Source organism: Bombina bombina, chromosome 2 (assembly GCF_027579735.1).
Source record: "Bombina bombina isolate aBomBom1 chromosome 2, aBomBom1.pri, whole genome shotgun sequence".
In the NCBI taxonomy this organism is placed as follows: Eukaryota; Metazoa; Chordata; class Amphibia; order Anura; family Bombinatoridae; genus Bombina; species Bombina bombina.
Window position 1 is genome coordinate 802,111,720 of NC_069500.1, and position 12,785 is coordinate 802,124,504.

The 12,785-nt window shown below is 36.8% G+C and overlaps 1 non-coding gene across 1 annotated transcript; it reads right to left on the reverse strand.

The window, feature by feature from the left end:
• Window positions 1-12,355: 12,355 nt before the first annotated feature.
• TRNAT-AGU (transfer RNA threonine (anticodon AGU)) lies at window positions 12,356-12,429 on the reverse strand. Its single transcript has one exon. It is a non-coding gene; the product is annotated as a tRNA-Thr (tRNA).
• Window positions 12,430-12,785: the final 356 nt, after the last annotated feature.

The window sequence follows — 12,785 nt, forward strand, 5'->3', positions numbered from 1 at the left end:
AATCATATAATTGTAAAAGCAAAAAGACAATTAGTTATGCCTAAGCAAAGGCTAAACCTTACATTAAGACTAAGAAATTATAAGTTCCAAAATCTCTATATTTTTCTGTCAGTTGAATTTTATTGCAAAAATTATTTTTAAAATTATTTTTATAATTCTTAATCAAATAAAAAGTTAAACGTGATAAGAATCCATCATAAAGAATGTCATTACAACCAAGTGTAAATATATTATATATATATATTATAACATAAAAACTATCACTATTAGACATCTAGTGAAACATAAGAACTATCAGAAATAAACGATAAAGACCTGGAAAGATTCCACCTTATCCATACTAAAGAAATCCACCTTAAAAATCACACCTATCCAAAGATGCATGAGAACTATCAGATGTAAGAGGTACGGATCCAGAAAGATTCCACCTTATTTAAATCCACCTTAAAAATCACACCTATCAAATTAAAGGAACAACCAACCAATCAAAAAGAAAAGAGGGCTATTTAAACTGCCGGGCTCAGAACAAACATTATCCGTCTTGACAAAGCCTGCTGGCGAAACGCGTAGACGTTACCTGCTATTACCTGCCTTCAAAAAATTGGACTAACAACTTTACCTATCCCCTATCGAAGGAAGTAGAGGAAAAGAAAGTTCAAAAAACAAACGGCCGTTTGTACTACAAGTCCAAGATTACCTCTACAAGCTGAGACGTGCACACCTGTATCAAGAAGCAGCCGGGGGGAAAAAACGAGATCCTGAATATAGAGGCCAAACTCGCTATAAACCGGCAGAGAAGGAAACCCATACACGCAGGAGCGTGGTCTAGGTTTCTATTCTCGATATCGGAGATACCTACAGTATACAGGGAGGAGAGACACAAAAGAAAAAACCGGTAAGAGAGACCGAGATACCATCAGACACAGACGTGTCAGAAGAACCGGTAAGCCCCATCAAAAAATATCAAATTTTTTACTAAGTACAGACAACTCTGTTTATACACTATACACCAAAAGACATTGCTACAAAAAGATAACAACTGAAATAACAATCTATTGGACTATGAAATGTAAATTGTTTCCATCTGATACAAAGTAACAATACAAAAGTAGGAAACGATATAATATCTGAGAAATTTCTTACGACTACTTAGCATCAGAATTAAGGTGGAAATTAAAAGATAATTGATTCAAGGTGAAAAAGAAAAACCTAGGTGGAATCTTTTAGAGAAATATACAAAAGTGTTTTTTTTGATGCAGTAAATTTTACTTGTTCTTAAACAACAAAGGGAGACGTCCCACAATCTATTCTAAATGTTATATACATGTTTTATATTATTTTAATAAATATATTTTTGATAAAATATATATCAGTTTCCAGAATTTTCTCATTTAGCTTTTAGCGCTCCCAAACTACTATTGATTTTTTGTTATTATGAAGTCAGACAAAGCCTTAATCAGAAAAAATATTTCTTATAAATCTTCTAAACATTTCTTGTACTTAAGAATGGAAATGTATAAAGCATAAATACTAATGGAATCTGCATGTAAAAGTATATCATAATAACTTATTACAAACCATAGCTAAAGATAAACATTTATAACATTTAAAATAAATGAACTTAGCTTTGGTAGAACTGAAACTCAGATAAGCATTTTTCCAGAAGTGACTTCTGACTCAGGGTCAATCGGAGACATCTTGCAATATGTAACAGAAAAAACAACATTGATCAAATTCCTTAAATGACAGTTTCAGGAATGGGAAAAAATGCCAGTAAACAAGCTTCTAGCAACCAGAAGCAATAAATAATGAGACTTAAATAATGTGGAGACAAAAGTGACGCCCATATTTTTTAGCGCCAAAAAAGACGCCCACATTATTTGGCGCCTAAATGCTTTTGGCGCCAAAAATGACGCCACATCCGGAACGCCGACACTTTTGGAGCAAAAAAACGTCAAAAAAATGACGAAAATGACGAAACTTCCGGCGACACGTATGACGCCGGAAACAGAAAAAAAAAATTTGCGCCAAAAAAGTCAGCGCCAAGAATGACGCAATAAAATTAAGCATTTTCAGCCCCCGCGAGCCTAATAGCCCACAGGGAAAAAGTCAAATTTTAAGGTAAGAAAAAAATTGATTAATTCATATGCATTATCCCAAATATGAAACTGACTGTCTGAAATAAGGAACGTTGAACATCCTGAGTCAAGGCAAATAAATGTTTGAACACATATATTTAGAACTTTATATAAAAGTGCCCAACCATAGCTTAGAGTGTCACAGAAAATAAGACTTACTTACCCCAGGACACTCATCTACAAGTAGTAGAAAGCCAAACCAGTACTGAAACGAGAATCAGTAGAGGTAATGGTATATATAAGAGTATATCGTCGATCTGAAAAGGGAGGTAAGAGATGAATCTCTACGACCGATAACAGAGAACCTATGAAATAGACCCCGTAGAAGGAGATCATTGAATTCAAATAGGCAATACTCTCCTCACATCCCTCTGACATTCACTGCACGCTGAGAGGAAAACCGGGCTCCAACCTGCTGTGGAGCGCATATCAACGTAGAATCTAGCACAAACTTACTTCACCACCTCCATAGGAGGCAAAGTTTGTAAAACTGATTTGTGGGTGTGGTGAGGGGTGTATTTATAGGCATTTTGAGGTTTGGGAAACTTTGCCCCTCCTGGTAGGAATGTATATCCCATACGTCACTAGCTCATGGACTCTTGCTAATTACATGAAAGAAAGAGATTTTATTGTTAGTGGCTTCGCTTTGGACCATGCTCTTTGTGTTCAGCTTCATCTAAAAAAATTTATTTCTAGACACTATTGATCAGTAGAAATTTATTTTTATATTATAATTTCTGAGAAAAAGTGAGCCGCTTTTTTTTCTTCTACTTTCAGTAGTAAAATTTTGGGAGTCTTAGGGTGAAATCTTATACATTTAAAGAAAAAAGCAATAGGGAAAATGCTGTCAACTGGATTAAAATAGGCTTTTTAAGAAGATTTTATGTTGTTAACTGCATACATTAAAATATTAAATTAAAATTTTACTCTGCGCAATTCATGATGTTTATACATTAAAATCTCAAACTTTAAAAAATCTTCCTATTTCAGTGAGTACTCATATCAATAATGATTCAACTTTTATCAAAATATGTTTGAGTAACATCTATCGAAGTGGGTCAGATGAACGTGAAATTTGTAGACCTCTACCATTGACTTAAAAAGCAGTAAACAATAGACAATTGCCTATATACACAATTACCCAAATCTACTCAGAACTGGGCAAGAGAACTTGGCTTCGACATCCCAATAGAGACCTGGGACCGATTATACCTTTGCACTCACAAATCATCTACATCCACCCAAATTCTTGAGATGAACTGTAAAATAATATCTCGATGGTACCTTACGCCTTCTAGGCTGAAGTGCATATTTCCGGAATCTTCCCCCATGTGCTGGAGGGGCTGTGGAACTGTAGGTGACATGACGCATGTATGGTGGTCCTGCCCCAATGTGCAGCCCTTTTGGACTTCCCTACAGCAGACACTCTCCCCCTTGTTTAGCGCATCATTCCAGCTCACTCCTTTGATAGTACTTTTTATTTTATTTTTTTTAAAATAATTTTTATTGAATTTTTCAAATTATACCGAATAAACAATCAACATAAAAATTGAGGCCTCAGAGATCACACAAAAAATAAATAAAAGAAACATATATATTGCTTGAGGCACTTAATTGACAGGAAATCAGGGGAAATACACAGCAACAATATATATCTGGAGGTTAGAGTAGTTTCAATTTGAACAGTAAATATTTCAAACGATATAAGATGTCGATCCACATATAAGACAGCTCTAATGTGCAACAGGACACAACATAAAGTTAAGAAATATATGATACTATTATCAACTATTATACTAAGCATGTTAAATACTAATATGCACATTATCTTAAGCACATATACCAAAATATAAGACATCTTAAAGTGTTCTTGAAACCTATACAATAGTTGAGTGTATATAGGGGAAGAGTGTGGTATGTTAAGAGGAAGACCGTAAAAGTGACTACTGGGAAACCCCAGAGCCCTTTGGGATTATTTTTTTTTGGGGGGGGCGAGGGGGAACAGCAGGCGGGGAGAGTAGGGAGGGCAGGGGGTGGAAAACAGGGAGGGGGAGGGGGCGGGGGTGGAGAATGGGTAAATTACATCAGAATTCACCTAGGGAGACTAATAATTTGAACTGCCATACATATGCTCTTATCTACAGTTAAGTTAGTTGCGTATAAGGGAAAACATTGCATGAAAGCTCACTTATCCAGTCAAGCTCAGCAGGCATAAAATGAGTGGTGTAACAGCCAGTAAAAATGAAACAATAATCCAACACCTATGCGTATGATCTTAGGTTGGTTGGGGTCTACAAAGCATACAATAAAGCAATATGTAAGTTCAAGGGAAACACCAGAACCAATAAGTATAATATAGATAAAATAATCTATTGACAATGAGAGATAATTCTTAATTCAGCATATACCTGGCTATGAAACTTGGCTTAAAATAAACAAACAATTTTCTAGTAAGAGCCATAGACTATATTATTAGGTATAGTCCTAGGTAGTATACAGATAATGTGAAAGTAGCTCTAAAGCAAGTATTAAGGTACTATAGTATAAACACCAAAGTGATTTGCATAGGGTAGACAAAATTCTCATGTGAAATAAAAAAAACTCAGCGTCAGCCAAGCAGCTTAAATGGGAGCAGTTCCACCAGACACTGGTAAAATTTCCCGCCGTGAGAAGGATCACATACATCCAAAACATAGAAACTCCCAAGATTACAGACAATCTTAACAGTGTTATCACAGAATAAACTAGAGCTAGAAGTTAAATAAATAAAACATAACCTCATATTCTGAAACCTACAATTTCTTACAGATCCTGTCCAAACTTTGGGTTATACTTCATGCCCTGCAAATTTAACCAACACCCTCTCTCTAACATAGCTGGGAGTCAGGGAGAAAATCTAGAGTATAGCTATACCAATAGTAAAATTAAAAAGTATGAGTATGATTTTACTACAGTCTTGTGTTTTCATACTCTGTCGTCTAGAAATGGGCCCTAAATCCAAACGACAAGTAAAACACTTGTATTTGTAAGTGGGTAAATTCTGGTAATTGTCTGCTTACCCTCCATTAGCTACGTGAATGGTGAATATAACACCCATTATGCTGGAAAGTGGTCTAAGCTTAATGATTCACTAGTTTCACTAGATAAGTGGTGCTATTAGATGGGGACTACCCTATTTAACAAACTAAAGGAGTATATGTCTATCCTCATTATTAAGCATCCTCTGGTAGATCAGACACTACATTCATCATAAAGTACTTCATTCCTGTGGAAGAATAATAATTGAAAGGAACAACAAGTAACCTAACCAATAACCTGTAAAAGAACAAATATCAAAGCATGCACAAACCAAATACGACATATAGGAAACATTAAGGTACTATACTGTAGACACCTAAGTAATTTGCACAGGATTGACAAAACTCTCATATGGAATGTTGATCACAACTTCATCCAGGCAGCTTGAGTAGAAGAAGTTCTACCGGACATTAGTAAAGTTTCCAGCCTTAATAAAGGTCTCATATATCCAATTCAGAGACTCTCACGAGTGTACCAACAATCTTACTAGTGTTGTAATAGCTGATATGTATAGCTGAATTAACCAGAACTAAGAGTTATATATATATATATAAACAAAACATGCTTCTAATAAACAAAGGTGTGGGGTGATATATGATCACAATATCAAAGTCTAAGTATCTACAGTTCCTCGCAGATTATATCTAAACTTTGGATTAGACTGCTTTCTCTGAGAGTTTAACCAACCCCCTCTTTCTGGCCTGGTTGGAAGACAGGGACCCATGCAGACTGGCAAATTAGACACTCTCTCTCATCCCAGTAGTGCTGGACATCTTCTCTTGGCTGATCGGCAGCGCTGTAAATCGCTTTTTCCCCTCCATGATCTTGTAGCCCATCAGATGCAACCACATCCGTATCAATCACCTTTCGCTGTTTAGCTGGGTTGTTGGCCAATGCCTGGGTCACAGTCAAACCCTGCTCAAGTTCAAGCTGAGCAGCTCCATTCAGCACCCAGTCCATCAGTCCGACCTCAGGCTTCAAAGTAAGAGCGGTCCTTAAAGTTGCTGGATCAGTGCTCTGTGCGTCTACCTCTGCAGCTCCTCCCCAAGCCACCATCATGCTTCTCTCGAGGTTCGAGAAATGACTGCGCAGCAGGCTGTGTAGCGACTCCACAAAAGCATAGCTTGAGAGCTCCATTATGTTTATATATTGTTCCACCAAGTTCCATATAAGCCCACAACATAAATAAGTCAAAGCAGCGACCAGGGCAAGATGCTCTCAATAAGTAGGTCCGCCCAGAATTCTCATAATGGCCGCTTCTCGGAGCATCTGAAAGAAAGGGCCTCACCGAATAAGCGTTATCTCGCTAGTCATAGAGGTATTCCAGACTCCAGACTTCTTGTGTCGGCTCCCTGGTATCCTGATTGTCTGGTTAATTAAAAGTTAGGCTGATCAGATCGGTCAATGTTAGTTTTAAAAGTAGAGCTTGAGCAGAGCTGCATAGGCATGCGACCTCTCTATTTCAGCGTTGGCTCCGCCCCCCTTGATAGTACTTTTTAATGACGCACCTAAACATACTTGTAAACTGAGATCGCATCTCCTTCAGATAAGTATAAATGGAGAGAAATCACTGCTTGCTAGAAATTGGAAAACCAAAATGATTCCTACAATCGACTCATGGAGGGCCAGCACGCAGGAACTTATACAATTAGAAGAGTATTATTATTTTAAAAATAATAGACTGAACTACTACCATGATGTTAAATTTTACTGGGAAACCATAAGTCCAATCAGACAGTAGTACCTACCCTCCCCCTGTCCCCCTCCCCCTTCTTCCCCCCCCCCCCCTCCTACCCCAACCCTACCCTTAATATTTGCACCGGCATTTTCAATATGTTTTTCTATCTCCTTGATTAACTTATGTTACTGCATTCGGTTTTTACTATGATGCTGTCAAGTTACTGTATACAGTACTATATAGATGTTTCTTCTTGTTTATTTTTTGTATCTGATGAAAATATTCAATAACAATTATAATTGAAAAAAAAAAGCTGTAAACAAACAAAAATATAATCTTAGTTTTAAATCATTTCATCATGTCATCTATGTCCTGCTAGACATTTTATGCATTTTTAAAAATCTTTTTATCATATGTTGCTTTTTTAAAAAAAAAAAAGTTACTGCTGAGATTCGATCTCAGGATCTCTTGTTTCCTAGACAGGCGCTTTAACCAACTAAGCCACAGTGCCTTGTAGAACCATTTGTTTTTTTTGGTCTCAGAGGCTTATATAGCGTGAAAAATTAAGAAAAAAAGCACATTCTATATCATTTACATTTTAACATCCAATCAACAACTTATATTATCATGTAATTTAACACACATTATAAAGCTTTGTGTTTTTAGAGACCTTTATAATTTTTTTATATCAATTAAATATGACAGATTTAGAGAAGGCACTTCTAAGACTCGAACTGCGGATCTCCTGTTTACAAGACAGGCGCTTTAACCAACTAATCCAAAGCACCCCACAATTAATCAGATCCGGATCCTTTTTGTAGGAGTTGTTTTAGACATCTAAATGATTATGCATTGTAGGTTTTTTGTGTGTTCTGGGCTTTGGTACGTTTGTCGAGTTTTACAAATGAACAATATATGAGATTTTTTGTATTATTTATAAAACTAGCATGTGATATTTTCTTTACTAAAGATTTGTAGGTTAGTGGCTTTGCTTTAAACTATATTTTACAAATAAATGATAAATCAGATGGATTGAATTTTCTGTAAAATTTGCAGGTAATATTTTTTTTTGCTAAAAGAGGTTTTATCGTTAGTGGCTTCACTTTGGACCATGCTTTTTGTGTTCAGCTTCATCTAAAAGTTTTTATTTTTAGACACTATTGATCAGTAGAAATTTATTTTTATATTATAATTTCTGAGAAAAAGTGAGCCGCTTTTTTTTCTTCTACTTTCAGAAGTAAAATTCTGAGAGTCTTAGGGTGAAATCTTATACACTTAAAGAAAAAAGCAATAGGGAAAATGCTGTCAACTGGATTAAAATAGGCTTTTTAAGAAGATTTTATGTTGTTTACTGCATACATTAAAATATTAAATTAAAATTTTACTCTGCGCAATTCATGATGTTTATACATTAAAATCTCAAACTATAAAAAATCTTCCTATTTCAGTGAGTACTCATATCAATAATGATTCAACTTTTATCAAAATACGATTGAGTAACATCAATCGAAGTGGGTCAGCTGAACATGAAATTTGTAGACCTCTACCATTGACTTAAGAAGCTGTAAACAAACAAAAATATAATCTTAGTTTTAAATCATTTCATCTATGTTTTGAAAGTTTATCTAATATATGAAGAAGAAACGTCTGGGAATCTTCCAATTATTATTATTCTTTTATATTTGTAGATCCATGTGGTTTTTTTTGTGTCAGAGGCTGATCTAGCATGAAATATTAAGAAAAAAAACAAATTCTATGTCATTTACATTTTAACATCAAATCAACAACTTATATTATCATGTAATTTAACACACATTATAATTATCCAGCATTGCGTTTTAGAGACCTTTATATTTTTTTTATATCAATTAAATATGAAAGACTTAGAGGAGGTACTGCTGAGATTCGAACTCAGGATCTCCAGTTTACAAGACAGGCGCTTTAACCAACTAAGCCACAGCACCTTGTTGTACCATTTATTTGTTTTTTGTCTCAGAGGCTGATACAGCATGAAAAATTAAGAAAAAAAACACGTTCTATATCATTTATATATATTTTTTTTTTTTTAAATATTTTTTATTGAGGGAAAGTTTCGGCATACAAGTAAGACAATGGAGCATTATACAATTACTTAAGAACAAGGAGCAATAACAAGGTATATCTATACAACATACATAGTGAGCTACAAAACCTGAGGTTGGTAATATCTATTATGCTATTAGAAGACATAGTTTATAAATGCCTATAATAATCAGAGACTTCTTTTATCCAGAGAGGAGGCCACTTTTGGGCCCCAATCCATAGGAGAATAATGATTTTTATAGAAGCCCATCTGGAATAGTAGAGACCACTCATGGATCCCAATGATTTCACCTCATAGTTTGCATTTTTATAACGCGATATTTGCTAACTATAAGGCAGGCACAACAATCAAGGTATAAACCTTTGACATATATATAGAAAAAAAAAAGAAAGGAAAATGAAAGGAGTACTGTTAAAGGTAAGAGAATGCTTACTGTAATCATAAAACTGAAGCATGGCTCTAAGGGTCCCTGTTAATGTATGTGTAGTGGAGGGGGGGATTAAATTGGAAACAAACAGGCTGCAAGGACTATGGGCTCCATGTACGAAGCAGCGTAAGCTGCTCCGGAGCCTTTGCGGGGCAGGTTCGCATATGCGAGCCTGCTTCCCGCAATGTAAGAAGCAGCGGTCATTAGACCGCTGCTTCCTACACCCTACGCCACCTCTTAGGTGGCGAAGCAAAATCACTGAGAGCTCGCTCGCTCTCGGTGATTGACAGCCCCTTCAGTCGCGCGATTGGTCGCGCGACTGAAGGGGCGGGCATTACACACTCCGCTGAGTGTGTAATGATACATACGGGCAAGCGGATCAATAGATCCGCTGCCCGTGTGTAGCGGAGGCGGACAGCTTCGCGAGTTAAGAAGCTGTCCGCCCGCCTCTTAATACATGGAGCCCTATGTGTTATGCTAGGATTTCTTAATAGTCAATTATAAATCCCTGCTCCAGATCAATGCATCTTTTCTTGTGCCATAAAACTATTAAAACTAAATATCTAAGTGGCAGTGCCAGAAGGATGAGCTGCCTAACATTACCTCTTCACCATATTATGCTGCACTAAGGCGCTGTGTGAAAAAACATAATAAAAATGGTGCACAGTCTTGTGAAACAATTAAACATAAAGAAGATGGTGCATATTATTGTGAAACAGTTGGCAAGTGACATTAACTTAGATCCAGATATCAGATGATGCAACTACTAGTCTGAGGGGCCCCCCAATTACATATGTAAGAAAAAGGGTTATATTGAAATACAGCGATGTTTAAGTTATGCTGGGGTTCTAAGTGGAAATACTGATACTAAAACATAAGCAGTACAATATAGTACTCCCTCCTACGGGTATGCAACTTTCAAACCTGGCCAGGGTAATAAACGTGTGAACACCCATATGACTCAAAATAAAAGTAATTAAGGGATATATTTACAGGACCAGCCTGTATTGAAAGAATTTTGTTTTACGGTGTAATATAGAGGGGGTTATAGCCTCAGAGTAAAATTCGAAAACATGCACAATGTTTGAACACAAAGAATATTATGCAACAGCAGATTCATAAGTTGTGTTCACCTTGAGTCTGCACCAAAGTTTAGCACCAGTCTATGCTTAGTTATAAAAAAATATAAGTACAAACAAACAATATAAGCAGTAACATTAACATCAACATAGCGTTCATAGGAAAAGGTCCAACAACCGTTATGTGGGGAGCAAGGAGACAATGTTTATGATAGTAATGGGCTACAAAGTTATCTCGCTCCTGGCCACAAAATCAATGCAGTGCACCTTAATGTTCCCTTATCGGGTAGCTGCCATATCTATCGGCTCTCAAATCCCCCCTAAAGCATGAAAGGGAGGCAAGGTTCCTGGGTCCCAGACAACATGATAATGTATATGTGGCCATATCCTGGTTGGCAAGCTGTGATCTCTATTATAAGGGAGCATATGCGGTTTTATCACGGCTAAAGGAGGGCGCGCAGCCCGCAATAGAGGAATCACATCAGAGCAGTCTTGCTTTTGTGTTGAAGGCAGTAGCCTGTTGTTTCCTATGTTTCTTCGCACCTGCAATCTTTCTAATTGTAATCCTAGTAAAGCACTTACACAAACTTGAGGCTTGTTAGCAGAGTGTTGTGAAACGGCAGCTGTCGTTACTCCCAGCTTTGAAGTAATCTGTGATGCTGCTCTCATAGAACCATGCTGTCTGCTCTTAGATGGTATGTTAGAGGAAGGGGCTAAACGCCGTGGCCCCAAAGCGTCAGCCTCCCCCCTTTCTTTCTTGCAAGCTGCCGGTAAATTAGCACTGCCGAAACCCAGAGCCACAACAAGCTCATTTTCTAGAGCGGTGTGATGATTTTGTAGCAAGCTGCGCAACTCCCCCAAGAAGCTTGAGGAGATCCTCATAACGGGTATATAAGAGAATACTGTGAGCGAGGGTATAACAAGCAATAATTTCCTGTAAATATGTTGTGCCTTGTAGAGGGGAAAATTGGCAGTGTTTTGCGGAATTCACTGCTTCTTAACGACAGAGACAAACTTATGTCCCGCCGGGGGGTTAATGAGATGGTAGGCCGCAATCCTTAAATCCTTCCGGCACGCTGGGTATTGTCTCTACGCCAAAGATAATGATATGGTGTGAACAGACTCACATTCCTTTATATCTGAAGTCCAAAGGATGTATGCAAAGGGGTGATGGAAAAGGAATTTTACTCATTTTTGTGCAGAGAATTATAGGAGCTGATGAATTTGGAGCCTGTCATGGCCGCTGCCCGGAAGTTCCCCCCTATCATTTATATTTTAACATCCAATCAACAACTTATATTATCATGCAATTTAACACACATTATAATTATCCAGCTTTGTGTTTTTAGAGACCTTTATAATTTTTTTATATCAATCAAATATGAAAGATATAGAGAAGGCACTGCTGAAATTTGAACTCAGGATCTCCAGTTTACGAGACAGGTGCTTTAACCAACTAAGCCACAGCGCCTTTTTGTACCATTTGTTTTTTTTTGTCTCAGAGGCTGATATAGCATGAAAAATTAAGAAAAAAAACACATTCTATATCATTTATAGTTTAACATCCAATCAACAACTTATATTATCATGTAATTTAACACACATTATAATTTTCCAGCTTTGTGTTTTTAGAGACCTTTATCATTTTTTTATATCAATTAAATGTGACAGATTTAGAGAAGGCACTGCTGAGATTTGAACTCAGGATTTCCTGCTTACAATTATAATTATCCAGCTTTGTGTTTTAGAAACCTTTATATTTTTTTTATATAAATTAAATATGACAGATTTAGAGAAGGCACTTATACACTTAAAGATAAAAGCAATAGGGAAAATGCAGTCATTTGGATTAAAATATGACAGATTTAGAGAAGGCACTGCTGAGATTCGAACTCAGGATCTCCTGTTTACTAGACAGGCGCTTTAACCAACTAAGCCACAGCGCCTTGTTGGACCATTTGTTTTTTTTTTTGGTCTCAGAGGCTGATATAGCGTGAAAAATTAAGAAAAAAACATTCTATATCATTTATATTTCTTTCATGTAATTAGCAAGAGTCCATGAGCTAGTGACGTATGGGATATACATTCCTACCAGGAGGGGCAAAGTTTCCCAAACCTCAAAATGCCTATAAATACACCCCTCACCACACCCACAAATCAGTTTTACAAACTTTGCCTCCTATGGAGGTGGTGAAGTAAGTTTGTGCTAGATTCTACGTTGATATGCGCTCCGCAGCAGGTTGGAGCCCGGTTTTCCTCTCAGCGTGCAGTGAATGTCAGAGGGATGTGAGGAGAGTATTGC